This window comes from Petaurus breviceps, unplaced genomic scaffold (assembly GCF_028583685.1).
Source record: "Petaurus breviceps papuanus isolate PSGF00001 unplaced genomic scaffold, PetGlider_PUasm1.0 37, whole genome shotgun sequence".
NCBI classification, from domain to species: Eukaryota; Metazoa; Chordata; class Mammalia; order Diprotodontia; family Petauridae; genus Petaurus; species Petaurus breviceps.
This window is the reverse complement of record NW_027186296.1, coordinates 33,970,860-33,990,542: the sequence shown is the minus strand read 5'-3', so window position 1 is coordinate 33,990,542 and position 19,683 is coordinate 33,970,860. Positions and strand designations below refer to the sequence as shown.

Here is a 19,683-nt window from a genome sequence, read left to right as displayed (position 1 = left end):
AGGGAAGAAGACAAGGGGACAAAGTCTCATTTTAAGATGCAAAGAAAGCAGCTCTCAGGCTACCCTGGGACGCATCACGCCGGGAGCCTCAGGTGTGTCTACGGCGGCCGGGAAGCTCCAACCCGAAGTTTAACTACCTGATGGGTTTACTCTGCTACAATGGGGTACCTCTCTCCCGCCTTGTATTGTCAACTACCTATCCCCACCCCCTCCAATTTCACCTTCTCCCGAAATCCTATTGGAGGGCAGTGGCCCCGCCTCTCTTCTTTTCCAATTGGCGGAGCGTGGCTCCTAGTCCCGCCTCCTCTAGACTCGCCGTTGATTGGTGAGCGAGCCCGTCGATCCAGTTTCCCCACCTACTCCCGCCGTCTCTGCCCCTTCCCCGAGCTGGGATCTCGCGGGAAGAGCGGCGGCCGCGGTGGTGGCGACTGCTGGTTAGTGGGGCTCGGTCTCTAGGCTGCGGGCGGAGCGGGGGAATTTCTGCTCAGCCGGGCGCTTCCTCCCGGAGAAGCCGGAGTGACCTGCGGCAGCCGCAGGCCTGGGCCGCCCCCTCCTCCGCCTCCTCCTCGCCGGAGCTCCTCACTGCGCTCGCTCTCTGGAGAGGCTCAGGTATAGGAGGAGCGGGGTAAGCCGGGGCCGGGGGCGGGCGGGGAAGAGGAGTCGCCGGGGTGAAGGACCGCGCTGCCGCTGACAGCCTTTGAGCCAGCCCGGGCTCCCGGGGGCGGCCGGCAGTGCGGGCTCCGGGCGCAGTTTCAGGGTCCTGGCTTGGGTTGGCAGTTTCGCGGTCTCCCTCCTGGGCTATGGGGGAGGCGGGTGCGGAGGGTACCCAGGCTGCCTGAAGCTGGCTCCCGGGAAGGGAGGTCGGAGGGGCGTGCGGAGCTCCGGGACTTGGGGGCATCCCATGCTGCGTCCGGGACGGGGGCCGCCCCCGCCCCAGGTAAGGTGCCCCGAGGGTCGGGTTTTCGAGGTTTTCTTGTCTCTGCGCCCCCCAGGCTAGCGGGGATCCCTTCGGGGGACCCCGGGGGCTGCATCGCCTTTCGGGGGTAGACCCCCCGAGGGGTCGGAGCGGAACCACGGCGGGCTCCCGGGGCCAGGTGGTCTGGGCGTTGGGCGCAGCGTCTGGGTCCAAGGAAGCGAGCGCTCTGGCCGGACGCGCTCCGGGGCGAGCCTTGGAAATACATGCCTAGAGGAGGGGTTCGAAAGCAAAAGTCCGGGGCAGCTGGATGCTGCTGTTGCTTCCTGCAGGTTAAGAGCCTTAAGAAGGTTTAGAGCCAGCAACCAAAAACAGAAAGGGGAAGAAAAGAAGGGGAAAGCCTGTTTTGAGAACTTTAAGGATGACTGGAAAGCCATCACTTAAACACGATATTTTCTTTCGAGGGTTTGTTTTTTTTTTTTACTAATTCAAGTGGAAGGCGCTCTCCAGAAATTTGCAAAGTGTTCTTTGTGGTGGCTATTCTGACTTATTGTGGAACTAAATAAAAAGATTACCTGATGATTTTGTTTGTTTGGCTCTTTTTAAAGAAGAAATTGCATAGGAGGAAAAATGAGCCCCAGGGTAAAGTGTGGCTTGACAGAAAATAAATACATATGCTGCCTCTAATAGGGCAAACCTGAAATTTGAGTAGATAGATAAATGTGAGACCTTCAAAGTCTTAACTGCTTTAGCATTTTTTTTCCCTTAGTGTCAGTTATAAGTGTCACAGTTCTGTGTCTCTGGATTTTAGGAGAACTTGAATCACCATCCAGGATGATCCTGGTCCTTGGAAATTATTTGGTAAGGTAGAAGAAATACAGAAAATCTATTTTTAAAAGTAGTCAGCAGCAAAAAGTTTTCATTACTTTTAAGCCTTAGATTCAGTTTTCTCTTCTTGCAACCAAGTAATGTCTGAATGATTTTTATAATTAATATTCAATGCTTTTGAGACTTATGTTCAGTTTTCCATTGTTACAACTCAGCAATGTCTGAATGGTTTTTATAACTATGAAATAGTTATAGGCCTTTTCTGCAAATGAATATGAAGAAAAATTGCCCTTATTCATAATCCAAACAATGAGGGAGTCTAACTAGAATTTTAAAAAATAACTTCTCCTTTTATGAAAGCAGGAGGAATGTCCAGTAAACAAACTCAAATAAGAGACTTAAAAAGTAACTCACGAAGCTTTCAGGTTGTTATAGTAATCCCTTAGCTCTTCTGCATCTACAGTACTATATGACTAACTAATGCTTGTGATGATATTTGAAGGCCATTAGCCTCATCTGAGAAAGATTGGACTATGTTCAATGAAATTTCAGTGTTGTTTTTTTTTTTTTAAAGAAAAAGAGTGTCCTAATTATTTGAAAATAGATCATCTGCAGTGTTATATATGCAATTCTTCAGTTAATTACAACAACCCATTCATTCCTCCAACAGTCAAGAATAACTTGGAACTTAGTGTATTGTCTTTGCACATGATGTTGACTTTAGTTTAGTCCCAGCATTGAAATAATGGCAATCCGCTAAGGCAGGAATTCTCAAAGTTTTTGGCCCAGGACATCTTGAAGTTCTTGTAAATTATTGAGGACCTCAAAGAGCTTTTGCTTTTGTGGACTATGTCTGTCAGTATTTACCGTGTTAAAAATTAAAACATTTTAGTGTTTTTATGAAAAGAGTTTTAACCTCAGGGACCCCAGAAATGTTCTAGTGGACTAACACTTTGAGAACTGCTGCCTTAAGGTAACTTATAAATAGTATGAATGTTTTCTAGTCCATTTTGCATTGTTGGGATTGATATGTTTTCTATAGGATAAAAAGTATTGTTTTAGTCCTTTTTTTTTTTTAAGCAGAAAGCCATATATTTAGAACTTGAACATAACCCTAAAGTTTCTTGTACAGAATATGTATTTCACATTTAAGGGGGGGAAAGGCACTGGAAATTTAAATGGTTCAGTGAGTGCCCAATCAAGATTTTAAAATAAACTTTTTAGTTATAAAAACTGAGATAAGTAGTAGTTTAAGTCTTAATTAAACCTTGTTGCTCCCATTTTTATTTGTTCAATGAATAAAAATTTTGTTTAAAAAGTTTTCTTAAAGGGGAAGTTTGTTTCAGTGTTAGAGAATTAATATTTAAAATATATACACATGCATTTGATTATTTAAAACAAATCTTCTGTTTTCCTTATTATTCTTGGATATTCTTAATTGTAAATTAACAATATTTGGACTTGAAATGATACTCTTGGAAGCGATAATTAGGATTTGCATCTTTATTGTCTTAATAAAGCAAAGTTTACATGAATAAAATTTGTTCAGTTAAACAATATATGCATCTAACAATTTTTAAAATCTTTTATGAATAAGATAATAAAGTTTGTTTTTGTTTCAGTCTAGTTACTAAAATGGTAGTGCCCAAAGAAATAGCAATATCCTCTGAATTCAAAATAAAAATAAACAGAAATGGAGATAAGTGTGGGCTAAGAGCAGCCTTGAGATTTCCTTAAGTGAACCCCCTTGAGGAGCTACCGTCTTCCAGTGCACCTTCTCTGCAACTGAGTTTTAGAGTTGCTTGATAGGACTTATCATTGCCCTGGGTCCCATAAACAGTTTGGTCAGAGATTGTGGCTTTACACTTACTCTTTCATTAGTAGATGAATCTTCTATCCACTACACCAAGCTGCTTTTACAGGTGAACATCATAAGGTAATTTTCCCATTATAAGTAGTACATAGTCTTTATGGGTAGAAAGGTAAACAGATAGCAGATACCGCTTCCTTTTTAAAGACTTGAAGCTTTTTCTCAAGATGAAACTGGTTTTGTGTAATTCAGTATGACTTAATGGGAAGAGTGTTGAACTTGCCTTCAAGAAAGTCCTGAATTTGAACCCTTTTTCCCAGATAAATGAACATGGTTAAGTTACTAGACTTAGAGCCTAGGTTTCCTTATTTATAAAATGAGAATAAAAACTGTTATAGGGTTGTTTTGAAGATCAAATAATGCTTTATATGTAAAGTGCTTTTTCTGTAAATGCCTACTACATTTAAGGTTCCTCAGGTACTTTCTTTCTGAGGATGCTTATGGGATTTTGAGACTTGGGTTCAAAAGAAGCTTTTCCCCTTAGGATCTGGGTGATCTTAGGCAAGTCCCTTAGCTTGTAGGACCTCATTATCCTCATGGGTAAAGGAGGGGCATAAAGTAGAGGGCCCCAAAGTCCCTTCCAGCTTTTAGTCTTTAATCCTGTGAATAGTTGTGGAAGTGTGATACAGGGGTTTCCCCCCATTCTCTATGGAGAAAGAAGAAAAGATTAAGTGAATTGATAATAATAGTATAACTTGTAAGTGTTAGATTTGGGATTTGAACCTAAATTTTTCCCAACTTCAAGTTGAGTGATTTTCCCCCCCCACCATACCCTGCTAATTTATAAAAACTTAGTGGGGGTAGTCTTAGAGGAAGCATGTTGAGTCTGTACTTCCGGATAGCTGTCCGGACGTTTCAGTGGAAATAGGCGGCAGGTAGAGCCACAACGTCGGATCTTAGAGGAGTTTGGGGCTGGTGAGGTAGATAAGGACTGAGCGTGATACGGAAAAGAAGTTAACTGGAGAGGGGCCTTGGGAACATATCCGTAATTATTCTTGCTAATGACTTCAGTAGAGTACTTTAAAGTTTATTTGTTACTGTTTTTGTTGTGTCCAACTCAGCTCTTTGGGGATTTTCTTGACAAAGATAAAGGAGTGGTTTTCCATTTCCTGCTCCAGCTCATTTTGCAGATGAGGAAACCGAGTCAAACAGGGTTGAACACTTGCCCAGGGTCATAGAGCTAGCAGCTGGATTTGAACTTGAGGTTTCCTAACTGCAGGCCCAGCATGCTATCTACTGTGCCCCCTAATTGCCATGTTAAAACTGATAAAATCGGGGTGGCGAGGTAGCACATTGAGAAAGAGCCCCGGCCCCAGTGTCGGGATCAAATCCCAGCTCAGACACTTAGCACCCACCCAGAAACACCTGGCTGTGTAACCTTGAGCAAGTTATTTAACCCCAATTGCTTTAAAAAAAAAAAAAAAACTGATAAAATCCTTTAAATCAGTGGTGTCAAACTCAGAAACATTTTGACTTAGAAAAAATCACAAATTCACTTTATCTAGGTTGCATTTTATTTTTCTATTCCATTTTAATTTGTTTAGGGCCTTGAATTGGACCCGTCTCTGTCTTTCATATATAGGTTCCTTTAATTACCCTATTAATCCTGTAAAGTAGGTGTAAAAGGTATTTTCCCCACTTTACAAATGAGAAGAGTCAAGCTTAGATAGAGACATTTTGTTATTTGTTCTTGGTCAGATACTTTTCAAGTATAAAAGATATAATATTTGAATCCAGTTCTCTCCTTTGGAATTGGAAGTAGAACCCAGAGATACCTGGATTCCAAGTCTGTCTTGGTCATATTAAAGAGACTGAAGGATTGCTGCTAGAGCGTTCAGAATCACTGGGTAAAAAGAACCAGGATGGCCTGGGGTCACAAGTTGAAAAAAAAGGAGAATTTTAAGAAGGAGGTACTGGTCAACAGTGTGGAATGTTACAGAGGTCATGGAAATTGAGGACTGAAAAGGGAGATGGCATTTAACAGGTAGTTTCACCTACCTCCTTTTCAGTAACTATACACTTCACTGGTCTCTTCCATCTTTGAGTGTGCTGCACTGGTCAGGTTTAGCACTTAATTCTTCATTTTTGCCTCAGTTTTGTGTTCCCATCATCATTTATATTTTCATTTTTAGCCTTGCATTGGCCACATAGGTCATTAATACCTGCTTGATTAGGTAAAGATAATGATATTTATTATGTACTATAAAAACATTTCCTAACGTACTAAAATGTTTGAAACTGGTTTTTGGTATAAGATTTGTTAGCTTAATTGTGGGGAACCTGTGGCCTCTACCCCATGTGGTCCTCAAGTGCAGCCCTTTGACTGAATCTAAATTTCATATAACATATCCCCTTATCTCCATACTTATCTTTTTCTTCTTTAAAACAAGCAACATTTAATTCTTAACATGACTTTTTTTTCTCCTCCTACTTTTGTCCATTTATCTACCTTAAAATTTGAACTGCTCTCAGAACATGGAAGAAACAGACAAAATCAAGTAGTTAACATCCATTTAGGAGCCTACTATGTGCCAGGTGCCCAGCAAAACAGCACACTCATTCACTTCAGGCAGTAAGAAAGAAGTGTAGATTTTCCCCCAAGTCAGAAGACATGGGTGTATATCCTGCTTCTGGTGGGAAGCTGATTGCTAATGTTAGTAGAACCTCAGAGTTGTAATTTGTATTTCTCTAACAGGATTTAGAAGCATTTAAAAAAATGAATATTGATAGATTGTATTTCTTCCTTTGAGAACTACCTATTTATATCCTTTGACCATTTGTCTGTTGAGGAATGGCTTCTATTCTTAAAAATTTGAATCAGTTTCTTACATACCTTGAAAATGAACCTTTATCAGAAAAACTTACAGTTGAAGTTTTTCCCCTGTTACTTGCTTCACTTATAATTGGTTGTGTTTGTACAAAACCTTTTTAATTTTATTAATCAAAATTATTTTTTTTCTCTGTAATTACCTATATCCTTTGTTTCATTATGAACTGTTCTCCTGTCCATGAATCTGAAAGGTGATTTCTTCCTTGCTCCTCTAATTTATGTCACTTTTTATGTCTTAAGTCATGTATCCATTTGGCTTATCTTTGTATATGGTATGAGGTGTTGGTCTATTCTTAATTTCTGCCAAATGGCTTTCTAGTCTTTCCCAGCAATTTTTCCAAATAGGAGTTCTTAACCTAGTAGCTGGAGTTTTTAAGGTTATCAGATACTAAGATACTGTATTCTTTTGCTTTTATATGTTGTGAGTCTGCTGTTTCATTGATCAACTTCTCTATTTCTTAACCATTGCCACATTGTTTTGATGATGGTGGATGATCTTGTAGTGAAGTTTGATCTATGTTACTGTTAAACTCTTCTTCCCCATTTTTTCATTGTTTCCCTTGACTTCATGTTCTTCCAGATGAATTGTCTTTTTTTCTAGATTTATAAAGTAATCCTTCAGATTAATAGTAAATTATTTTAAATAATGTTGTCGTTTTTATTGGCTAAGCCTAACTGTGATAATTTAGCCTTCCTCCTGTTATTTAGGTCTGGATTTCCTTAAAGAGAAGTTTGTAGGTTTTCCTTAAATGTTCAGTTAATGAGTTTGTTATCTAATCAATTTCAGTAGTTTTAAATGCTTCATCAGTTTTGCCATGTTGTAAACTTTTCAAGTTGTATTGGTTAGTAGAAATTAAGTGAAGATGATTTTAAAAAATCATTTGAAACAAGCAAAGCTTATCTACTCTAGCCTAAAGTGAAAGTCACAAGGAAAAACTCCTTTCACTGGAACAAAGGTCATATTATAGATTTTAAATGTCCAAAACATTAGCTGAGTTGTGGGAGAAAGTTCACTAACCTGCTGCGTGGGGAGAGCTGTCTCAGATATGGTATTAGACATTAGATTACAGGGCTAAAAATTAAAAAGGACCTAAAAATGATTGTTATCTGGCTAATGGCCCAGAAAGAAGAAAAGCAGGGTCTGGCAGCATTTGGCAGTAATTTTCTATAAGACAAGTGGCCTTAGCTCTTTTTATTATTGAATCGATTCTTTGACAATTGGACTTAGTGCTGCTTCAATAAGGAAAGCCAAATTTTTGAAAATGAATATTTTGTGGAAACTTTTGAAATATCAGAGAATATTCAAAGGCAACTATCAGGAGTGAGGGGGGAAGGAAGAAAGTTTAAGGAAAAAGGTAAAGACTGAGAATCAGATACCTTAATATGCTGTGTTCAAATGGCTTTAACCACCAGCTTATAGCTTCTCAGTAAAGTCATGGAAATTGTACCAAAACCATTAACACAGTGAAAATCTGTGCTTGAACAATTGAAAATAAAATTAAAGGGGTTTCTCCTGTCTTTCACCCTCCCCCAAATAAAACTTGACAGCTTAAGAAATGAAAAGGTGACTCTTTTTATATATTGTGCCTATGTAAAATACATTTTTCTTTAAGGTATGTCAGACTTTCAGTTCTTTTTCTGTTAGGTGGCCTTTTATAAAGACCTAGGTTTTTCTTTTCTTTTCTCCCTCTTTAATAAAGGTCTTTTGGAGCATGACTTGAACAGCACTGGAATATGATGTAGATTTGAGCAACAAGAATCAGAAAGATTATTTATATGCTTTGGATCTTTCATACTTTAGGAAAAGGTCTTTGGGTTTTCTCTTAAGCTTTACATCCTTAGATCCACAATTTTGAGGTTGCTTTTGGTTCTTTCTTCCATTCTATTTAATGTTCTATTTCAGAATATTTTCTTGAATCTATTTCTTATTCGGATTTATATGTTATTGACTTGAATATTTTTACTGCCAACAGATTAGTGTTTTATTACTGACCAAATTATTCTAAATATCTAGAGGGGTTTTGTGACATAGTTAGACAGATCCGGTGTTAAAGCCAGGAAGGCCTGGCCTCTGGCATGTAACATTGTGACTTTGGATCAGTCACTTGACTATTTAGTGAGCCGGGCATTTTTCTTAGACTATTCAGAAAGTGTTCCAGTCTGTTGTTGGTAAGGAGAATTTCCTCACCTGGGAGTTCTCATACCAGTGAAAATCATAGATCCAGGCTTTATCCTATCACAGGCCTGTACAACCTATGACCTGCAGGCACACCAAAGGATTTTGGGTGGCCCCCAGGGGAAAAATATAGAGAATGTTTTTCTTTACAGTTTTCACAGGCAACCCAAAATCCTTTGCTATCAGCGGCCTATGGGCTTGTACAGGTTGTACAGGCCTGGCCTGTCAGCAATATGAAAGCATCTTGTCAGACTGCTCTACCTCTTAAGGACCATTTGGATTCCCTTGAAGCTGAGAAAAGTGGTCAGACTCAAAATTCTCACTTTAAGTAATTCATCAGTGGCCGTTCCTGTGACCTTACTAAACATTCCTGGCGTTTGGACCTTAGCTTTATACTCTGACCTGGGCTCAGGATCTTTTGGTTGTAGTGTGGTTCCATATTTTGGTCTCAGTCTCTATTTTTATGCTCACCTCGCCTTGTTTTGTGTCTAGAAGTATACTTTGGGATTTTATCAATAGTCTATTCTTTGGCTTATCATTCTGCTGTGTCTGCAGTTGTAGCATTCTACAAAGCTCTGTACCGTTCAATTCCTCCTGGCCAGCAGCCCACCCAAAAGTCATTCTGTGCTGTGGTTGGGCTGTCTATCCTTTGCATCACAGAGGGATCCCTGCAACCTTCACTTGGATATTACATAGCTTATTATCTCCTGTATCTTTTCTTGTTTTTCAGCTGCCCTCTAGTGGTTTCTTCTGTCACTGCCCACTTACACCATTAAGGTAACCAGTTAACTTGGTGTAATAACAACAATCCACATTTTTTAGTGCTTTAATGTTGCGCGGGGGCCAGACAGCACTAGCTCCTCAGAGACTTGGATTCCATTTTTGTGAGGAAGGGAGTATTTTTTTTGTACATGTATACCATATGGTTTGAATCCCCCACTATGAAAAATGGGAACTTTTAAATTCAGCTGGGGGGGGGGCAGATATTAATTTATTATTTTGCTAACAGAAACTTAAGTGTATAATAGTCAGCAAAAGTGCTATGTCAAACAGAAATGGAACCCCCCCCCCCCATTCTGAGCAGCCATTCCTCCATATTAGCCTATTTCCATTTTCTTCTTGTTGCAGAAGAAAACTTTCTGCCTTCCAGGTTCCCGCCTAGAAACTGGCATGCCAGCAGTGAACTCCAGCCTTTAGAACTCTTGGAAGTCATTCTGCTGTGTCTGCAGTTGTAGTGTTTCACAAAGCTCTGAAGTGCTTGGCTCCTCCTGGCCAGCAGCCCATCCAGAAGTCATTCTGTGTCTGTGCCTGTGCCTGGCTTGGCTCTTCATCGTTGGCATGTCATCACCTCTGTTCTGGTTCTAGTCTGCTCTATGGACCTCTTGTCATTTCTTCCCTATGGCCTGTTTCTTCCACTATACTGGCATCACTTTGCTGCTGCTAAAGTGTTCTGTGGGAATTTGAAGTTTTGACCCCCTGCTCTTAGGGAACTGAGGCCTCAAGGAATATATAGTTGTTCCTGACAGGACAGGCACGTACTTGCTTGCTGTCCCATTCCTTGTGAAATGTAGGCTTCTCCTTAGACTGTGAGGTTGTTTATTAGAGTGTGAGCTCCTTGTAAGCAGGGACTGTCTTTTTCCTTTCTTTGTATCCTTAGCCCTTAGCACAGTTCCTGACACACAGTAGGACTAACCTCACCTGACCCTTTTATGTCAAATCTACAAAAGTTTACTGTGTTCTGGCAACAACCCATAGCAATATGTATTTCCTGTATCTTTTTTGTTTCTATTTCTTAAGAGTGTTAGAACTGGAAAGCATGTTGGAGATTTATGCCGTAGTTCTCCCTGTTTTTGCAGATGAGAAAGAAAAAAGGAGTTGTCCAAGGACCCACTGCTAATAAGTGGGTTTAGAATTGGCATTAGAATTCAAACTTCCTAATTAACATTTTCATGTTCTTTCCACTAGATAAGGCTGCTTTATTGGAGCTGGCAGATATAATATGTATTATATGTAGTATAGTTCCTTGACATTTGAGGGGGTTAGGGGCATGACTCCTGTGAATGTGAAAAACTGAGTAGCTCTGAGCCCCACCCCAAACATTTATTCTTAATAATTCTGATCCATATTTATTAAACACACAGAACAAATAAAACAACACATTGCACCCATAAAAAAGTTGTAGTTTCTATGGGAGAGAGATCAGTATCTTGCACAGTATGCACAATCTTCAAAGCCACAGTGTAGCTGCAGCAAGTGCTTCATAGATTTCCTTTTCCTATGATCACTGTGGGAGAAAATCGTGTGACTGAGTCTGGATGATAGAGAGATGAAGTGGATATAATCCCAGAGTGCTTAGCACAAATGTTTAACAAAAAAGTGTTTAACAAAATTAACTGTTTATAATAAATTTATGTATATTGTGGTAGTAAATGGTAAAATAGATTAATAATCTACAATATTTATGCATTTTTGACTTACTAATGTTTTTGTTTTTCTTTACATATGTGTGTCTGTGATTTTCTGAGGTACATGATAAATCTCCAAAATTTCCCATTTAATTTATTGTTGGCCTACCAATGGATAACCCAAACTGAATGTGAAACCTGAGAATGTTGAGGGATGACTCTGACTGTCTCTCTTTCTTTCTCTTCATACACACACACACACAATACATATAATGCAGATATGTAACCTGTATTATACATCTGGAACTAAAAGGACCTCAGAGGCCATTTAGTCCAGCTACCTCATTCTACAAAGGAGGAAGATGGGACACAAAAGCAAAGGGATCTGTTGAAGGTCATAGAGTAAAAAGTGGAGGTAGAATTTGAACCCAGGTCCTCTGACTACAGAGTCTGTGCTCTGTTAAAAACAACAACAAGCCAAGTTCATTTTCCCAAAGGAAACAGGAATTTAATTAGTTCTTGTTTTGGAAATGCCACAGACTGTATTTGGAGTCCTTCTGAAATATGAGGCATAAGTATCCTCCTTAAAGTAAAATGTTTTCCTTTCATGTGGTAGTCTCCCCCACATCTTCTAAAAAAAAAAACCCAGTCTATATAAAAAGATGAAACTTAAGAGGTTATTGGCTTCCAAGTGACTTGGTTGTTTAAGAAAGATGAGACTGTTCTCTTCACTGAAGGATTTCAAAATGGAGAACTGAGTAGATTTTGTGTGTGAAGGATGGCCAGGATAGATGGACATGGGAAAATGAAGGGTAGGGACCATCTCAGTGGTCCAGTTTCAATGAAGTGTGCAAAGTGAAAGTCTAGAAAGTTAGGTTGAAGCAAGGTAGTGTAGGACTTAATATTTAAGTCACGATAAAGTGTTTGTATTTTTTTCCCTAAAGGCAAATAGGGATATGCTAAAGGTTTTTGAACTGAAAACCAGTCAGACCTGTGCTTTGGGAAGATGATTTTTGAAGTCATCAGACTAGCAGCAGTGAGACCAGTTGGGAAGTTATTAGAATAAGCAAAAAGTGTTGAGACTTGAACTCTAGAGGGGTGACTGTGGAACTTAGAGAAGAAAGCAGGTAGAAGAAACTTTCAGGTTCTTCATAATCTGGCATCCACCTTTCCAGCATTTTCTCATATTACACTTCTATGTTGTTGCCATCTGTCTTGTAGTTTGTTTTTTTTTTAAAGCAATTGGGGTTAAGTAACTTGCTCAAGGTTACAAGGCCTGTTATTTCTGGGTGTGGTGCTAAGTATCTGAGCCCAGATTTGATCCCCAGGTCATCCCAACACTGGGGCTGGTGCTCTTACTTGCTGTGCCACTTGGCCGCCCCTAAGCAATTGGGGTTAAGTAACTTGCTCAAGGTTACACGGCCAGGTGTTTTCTGGGTGGGTGCTAAGTGTCTGAGCCCGGATTCAATCCCCAGGTCATCCCGACACTGGAGCCGGTGCTCTTACTTGCTGTGCTACCTGGCTGCTCCTGTCTTGTAGTCTTGTACTTTGCTTACCTTTCTGTTGTCTTCTCAGAAAATTTTCTGTGCCTAGGATTCTTTTCTTCCTCGCTTCCATTAACTCTTATTCATCCTTAAAAAAACACCTCGACTGTCACTTCCTCTCTGCTTCCTTGTCAGAGTTGGAAGGAACCTTAGTTATCTTGTCTAAACCCCTTGTTTTACAACTGAGGAAACTGAGATTGAGAGGGTATTTTGTCCAAAGTCCTGCATGTGGGTGGCAGAAGATTTGGGACTACAGTTCAGATCTCTACCTTGGTGACTGTGGGTAAGTCACTGTGACTGTGGGTAATGTCACTCCCTGGGGATTAGTTTCTTCATCTGTGAAACTAAGAAGTGGAACTAGATGAATTTTAAGGCCTCTTCCAGTTTTAAATCCTTTATCCTGACACCCAGTCTGCTGATTTTTCTCCTCCACAGTAAGAAATTATTGGAAAGTTCTGAATAATAGGATAATGTGGTAAATGGGAACAGAAGTATCATTTTAAAAATCTACATTAAAATTTTAAATTAATTTTTTATATCATTTACAAAGTGTGACACTGAGAGTTTAGTGTATAAACACATATTGAATTTTATTTTCTTTAGCCCATGAACTATAGAGATGAATTAAACTAAATGACTTCTCAGTTATCAGAGTAATATGGATGTGGCATCTTTATAGAACTTTATAGAACTCATTTAAGAATGAAGCAAACATTTTTATTACATCAAAGGCCTATAGGTTTTCTAATTATATAAACTCATTTAACTGATGTGAAGACATGCTTTGAGGCAGGAGGTAGATGTAGTAAATGTATTATGCTATGTAAGGATGTATTACCATAATATTAAAGGATGTATTACACTTCATAAGGTAATTTGAGACAATTGAATTTGGTTGTACAAAGGGAAAAATATATAGTTATAGTCTTTGCCACTACTCATATGTTCTTTCTTTTCTTCTCCTCCATCTGTATTCTTCCCATTAAGAATGAGTGAATCCTCCCCAACCCCCCAGAAAGTTTTCTTTAAACCTATATCTTGCCTCCTGGCCTCCTGGTATATATGGGTAGTAATAGAGTTTGGGAGGTCATAGGATTTAGAGATGGAAGGCATCTTAGAAATTATCTAATCACACCTTCTTATAGATGAAAGTACTGCCCAAAGTCACACGGGTGGTGGGGCTGAAAACAAATATGCTACATCCATAGTATATATTACATCCTCCCTGTGCTTTCCCTTAATAAAACCAGCACCTTAATTCAGGCCTTCAGTGCCTCTTGCCTGGACTACTGCAATATCCTCCCAACTGGTATCCTTTTCTACTGTCTTTCTCTCCGGTCTGTCCTCCAACTGCCACGATAACATTCCTAAAACACTATCCAGACCATGTAATTCCCCATCTCAAGAAACTCCTGTGGTTCCTCATTGCAGTTTGTCCAGAGATTCTAGAAAACTCTCTGAAATTTTGCTAAGAAAGTGACTAAATTATCCATTCCTTTGATCTAACAGTCCCACTACTAAGCAGACTAGTAGGCTAGTGGTGTGTGTGTATAAGATCTCTCCACTCCCTCCTTCCCTTTCTCTCTTTCTTCTCCCATTCCTCTTCTCTCTCTCCATCCCATCTCTCTCCCCCCACCCCATACCTGAAAACACCATAGATGTTCAGTGGTTGAGGAATGTCTAGGCAAATTGTGGTATATAAGTGTAATGAACCATTGCTATTCTATAAATCTACTAAAAGTGGAGGATAGAGTTACCAGAAGAAGTGTATCAGAGCTCTTAGCCACAATTTCTCCACACAGATCTAAAAAATGCACCAGACTGAGAACTGATTGGAAATTCAAGAAAATATTACAGAGAGTCATTTTTCCAATCAAGGGCAACATAGGGAGACAGGTCTCTGGGACACTGGGAACCAGGTTAAGCTAATAATACCCACATAGAACATTCCATCACAGGGAGAGCTATGCACTGGGGCAAAAAAGAGGTCCCTTATCCAATTTAGAGGGAACTGACCTTGTGCCTGTTATAGGATCATGTGCCAACTAGCAGCTCTCTGGCTCACTGCCCAGTTCTGATCATAGACCCAGGGCTGATTGAGGAGGGTATCTATACCTAGGGGTGATACTCTAGGTTGAGGAGTAGTTGCACAGGATCTAGGCCATGTGCTGAGCTATAAACAAGTTCAGAAGCAAGCATCAGCTACATGGAGACTTTTTTGTTTGTTTATTTTTAGTTTTCAGCATTTACTTCTGTAAAATTTTGAGTTTTTAATTTTCTACCCCTTCCTCTCCTCCCCAAGATGGCATGCAGTCTCATATAAGCTCTACTTATGCATTCATATTAAACACATTTTCACATTAATCAAGATGTAAAGAAGAATTAGAACTAATGGGAAAAAAACAAGAGAAAGAAGAAACAAAAGAAAACAACAAAAGAAAAGGAAAGCAAATAATATGCTTCCTTCCGCATTCAGCCTCCCAAAGTTCTTTCTCTGGATGTGGATTAGCACTTTCTGTCGTGAGTCTTTTGGAGTTTTCTTGAGAAGAGCTAAGTCTATCAAAGTCAATCATTGCATAATGTATTACTGTGTACAATAATCTCCTGGTTCTGCTTATTTCACTCAACATCAGTTCTTATAATTCTTTCCAGGTTTTTCTGAAATCTTCTCATTTCTTATAGCATAATAGTATTCCATTATTTTCATATACCACAACTTCAACCATTTCCCAGTTGATGGACATCCCCTCAGTTTCCAATTCTTGGCCACCACAAAAAGAGCTGCTATCAATATTTTTGTACTAGGTGGAGACTCTTGTCTCTAGGAGTGGAATGGGATGTCAGTTCTAGTTCCCATTCTATTTTGAAGCCCGCTCTGAAATAACCAGGGCATGAATCCTAGACTAAAAGGGAATATACAGTTTTGTCACTCTGAACTGTCAAAGCTTTCCAGGTATCTGATAGTGACTGATTAACTAGGAGCAGTCTACTGTCACTCCAACCAAAGTATGTTGTTTAGACCCAAACTGAGGTCAGGAATTTGTAGAGCTCAGACCAGGAAGCATAAACAACCAGACTGTCCTAGATCAGGTCACATGGGGAGCACTAAAATCTTGAATGTCTCTAGCCTGTGCCTGAGATCCAGAAATAATACAGTACTCAATACCCCCAAGAAAGCAATAGCATGACCAAGATGAACCTTCCTCCCTGAAGTGTGCAAAGTCTAGCTCTAACATCAAGTGCAAAGTCAGGAAATAGACTAGAAAAATGAGGAGGAAAACAATCTCACCATAAAAAGGTGTCATGGCAACATAGGGACCCTCAAGATACTTTGAAGAAAGAGTGACTTTAAGCCATCTATAAGCAGTCTTAAAGAAAAACAGCTTGGCAAAAGTTCAACTAGAATTTCTGGAAGAGATGAAGCAAGGTTTTTACAGAAGTCTCAAAGTATTTTTATAAATGAAATGAGAGTGCTAGAAGAAAAAAAATTAGAAAAGTTTGGAAGAAAGAATTGGAAATAGAATTAGTAGCTTGGCAAGATACAATGTCTTGTCCAGACAACAAACACCCTGGAAATTAGAATAAATAGAAGTGAATGACTATATGAGACATTAATAGTAAAAATCAGTAGATTGAAAAAAATAGAAGAAAATGTAAGGTATTTTATAGTAAAAACAAGTGACCTGGAAAAATGATCAAGGAAAGCTAATTCAAAAATTGTTGGGCTGAAAGCTATTACTGCTCTCCCTGTCCCATGAACTTAATATTTCAAGAAATCATAAAAGAAAACTGTCTCTTAGAACCATAGGGAAAAATGGAGAAATAACCCAGTGGTCACCTCCTGAAAGAAATTCCCCCCAAACTCAGAAATATTATAGCCCAAATCCAGAATTTCCAGGTCAAAGAAAAAGTAAACAGCTAGAAAGAAAGAATTGAGGAGGAACTTTAGGATTACGTGATTTAGCAACTACCACATTAAAGGAGCAGAGAGCTTGGAATAAAAATCTAACAGAAAGCAAAAGATAAAGGCTTACAGCCAAGAATAATTTTGCCCACCAAACTGTAATCCTGGTTGATGGTAGGGTGATCTTTACTGAAATAGAGAACTTTAGAGCATTCTTGATGAAGACCAGAGCTGCATAGAAACTTGGAATTATAAACACAGGAGTCAAGAGAAACATAACAAAAGTAAACATGACCAAGCAATTATAAGGAACTCAACAAGGATAAACTGTTTACATTTTAATATGAGGAGATAATACAAATGTCTCCATAGAATTCTTCATCAGGGATCATAGAGGGAGTCTAATTAGATAGGACCTTGTAGTGACTCTGCTATTTTGATGATGTTATCAGTATGGAAAGGGAGGACAGGAAGAAAAGGGAGATGAATTATGGAGTAAATTATTGCATATAATTAGGATCAGTAAGTAGAAGTTGAAAGGCAGAAGGGATAGGTGACACTTGAATTATTTCTTAATCTGAACTGTTTTAAGGAGGCAAGAATGCATACACATAAACACTCAATTTGGTGTATAAGGGAAAGGGGAAATGGGACATGGGTAAGAGGAAGGTAGATTAAGGGAGGCATTAGTTCTAAGCAGAGCAAGCTAAGGAAATGGGTCTTGAGGGGCTTAAAAGAAGGGAAAGTTACCTACTTTTTTTTTTTTTGGACTTGACCATGGTGGGAATTTGTTGCTTTAACTACAGATTTCACTAAGGATTTTTTTCTTGTTTTCTCAAGTAAGAAGGTGGGAAGAGAGAAGAAAGATTTTTGTTGATTGAAAAAAACCCAATTTTTTAAATGAGTATTTATCTATCTATAACACAGAGATCCAAAGAAGAAAGTCTTACATGTGCAAAAAATATAATAGCTTTTTGTGGTGACAAAGAACTGGAAACCAAGGGGATGTCCATAATTTGGAATGATTGAACAAATTGTGGTTTATGAATGTGATAAAATAAAATTGTGGTGTAAGAAATCAGGAAAAAAGATGATTTCAAAGTGACATGGAAGGACTTATATGAACTGATTCACAGTGAAGTGAGTAGAATGAGAACAATTTATTACTGTAACATCAGTATTATAAAACAATTTTGAAAACTTTAAAATTCTTATCAATAAGGACTTTATGATTCCAAGAAGACCAAGGGTGAAACATACTATTCCTCTCCTGACAGAGAGTTGATGAACTTAGGGTGAAGAATAAGATATATTTTTTGATCCATAGCGTAAGGGTATTTGTTTTACTTGACTTTACAAATTTGTTACAAGAATTCTCTTTTCATTTTTCTTTTTCAGATGGAGGTGGAATAGATTTTTGTTCATTTAAAAAATTAAATAAAATGAATTTAAAATTTAATTTAAAAAACAATTGGAACCTATTTTTAGTTATTAATGGTCTAATAATGAAAATTTAAAAAATTTATTTACCATATTCCTTAATTTCGCTATACCATTTTAATGCAGTTGACTGCCTTCTTTCTTGATGTTTTCTCTTCCCTCAAATTCCTTGACATTCTTTTGGTATTCTTCCTGTCTCGTTCTTTTGTTCATCATCTTATGCCCCTGCAATATGGGCAGCCTTCCAGGCTGCCCTTCATCTCCTTTATTTTTATGTTCCCTCCTTTGGCATATTCATCCACTCCCAAAGCTTTAGTTGTAAACTCTTTATAGATCTCAAACAATAGCTAGACTTTATATAGCACTTTCAGGTTTGCAAAGTGCTTTGTATGTAGATAGACATATTTATATATTAACTCATTTGATTCTCACAACAATCCTGTAAGGTAAGTATATGGATGTCCAGCCTCATTCCCTTTCCAGGGCGCAGCTACTTGCTGGATATCTTTATCTCTGTTCTCTTACCAATACTTCTGATGTAATCTATCCCAGACTAAACTCAGTGCCTTCCTGAAACCTGTTAATGTTCCCATCCCTCTAATCAGCCAGGCTCCAAGATTATATTTGTTTCTTATCCCTATTGATTCTGCCTCCACAGTATTTAAAAAATAGCTTCCTTGTAGTTATCTCTTTGCCACTCCTACTGCTACCACCTTGGGTCAGGCCATTATTACTTCTCACCTGTTGTGATAGATTTTTAACTGTATTCTCCCTGCTCTAAGTGTCTTTGCTCTCAAATCCATTTTTCATACTACTACCAATTCAGTCTTTATAGGGATCCTAACAGTTTGATTCAGCAAACATTTATTAAACACTTGAGTGCAAAGCATTGTTCTAGCTGTAGGCAGAGAAACAAATTTTAGATAAGATATAGACTTAGAGTGCATTTTGGCTACATACACAAATACCATTTCCACAAAAATGTGTTTTAAATGCCAAGTGAGGGTAGAGGAAAATAAAGTTATTCTCAGTTGTGGGGCTTAGGGAAGGTTTCTTAGAGAAGTGGCATTTGAGTTGGCTCTTAAAGGATAGGTCAAAATTTAATACAGTCAAGGGAGAAAAAATAGCATGAGCACAGGCATGTTTGAATAATAACACAGAAGGCATGGAAGGCAGCATTAAATAAGGTTGGAGAGATAGAGTGATGCCAGAATGTGTAGGGTCTTGAATGCCAAGGAATCAAGTTTGAACTTTAATTGATAAGGAATAGAAAACTCATTAAATGATTTTTATTTTCATTAATGCTACCAGAATATGTGTGGCAACAGTCTAAAAGGATGGTCTGGGTGGGAGAGACAGTTACGATACTAGATTAGTGGTAGTGGAGTTGGAAAAGATGGCACACTGCTTACCGGATGATTTTTAAAAACTTTTTTGTGGGATGAAGTGATTGTGTCAGAGTGAAATATATCTAAGAAAAAACAGGAAAAGATTGCAAGAAAATCAAAAGGACTTTGGTAACTGGATATGAGAGGTGAATGAGAAAGAAGAATTCTGGATGATGCAAGTTTAAGACATGAGATGCTGATGCCATTGACATATACAGCAGTCAGAATGAAAAGCAGGTTTTGGGGGAAGGAGATGCATATAAAAAAATCTACTTTCTGTAATCTCTCAAACCACTTGGTTTGGCTCTCTTCTGTTCATTTTATCTTATTTCATCTTGTATGACATTTATGTATATATTTATTTTATCCCCACTATTGGATTGTT

At 38.7% G+C, this 19,683-nt stretch overlaps 1 protein-coding gene across 3 annotated transcripts in view; it reads left to right on the top strand.

Moving 5' to 3' along the window:
* The first annotated feature begins 363 nt into the window (after positions 1-363).
* Positions 364-19,683, top strand: part of GLCE (glucuronic acid epimerase) — a 152,312-nt gene continuing 132,992 nt past the window's right edge. Inside the window, exon 1 of one of the 3 annotated variants that reach the window (XM_069098214.1) lies at positions 364-609. The gene's annotated coding sequence lies outside the window, so the exon portion shown is untranslated. Of the gene's footprint in view, positions 626-19,683 lie in introns of all 3 variants that reach the window. The other 2 variants (XM_069098213.1, XM_069098215.1) reach the window with 2 other exon arrangements.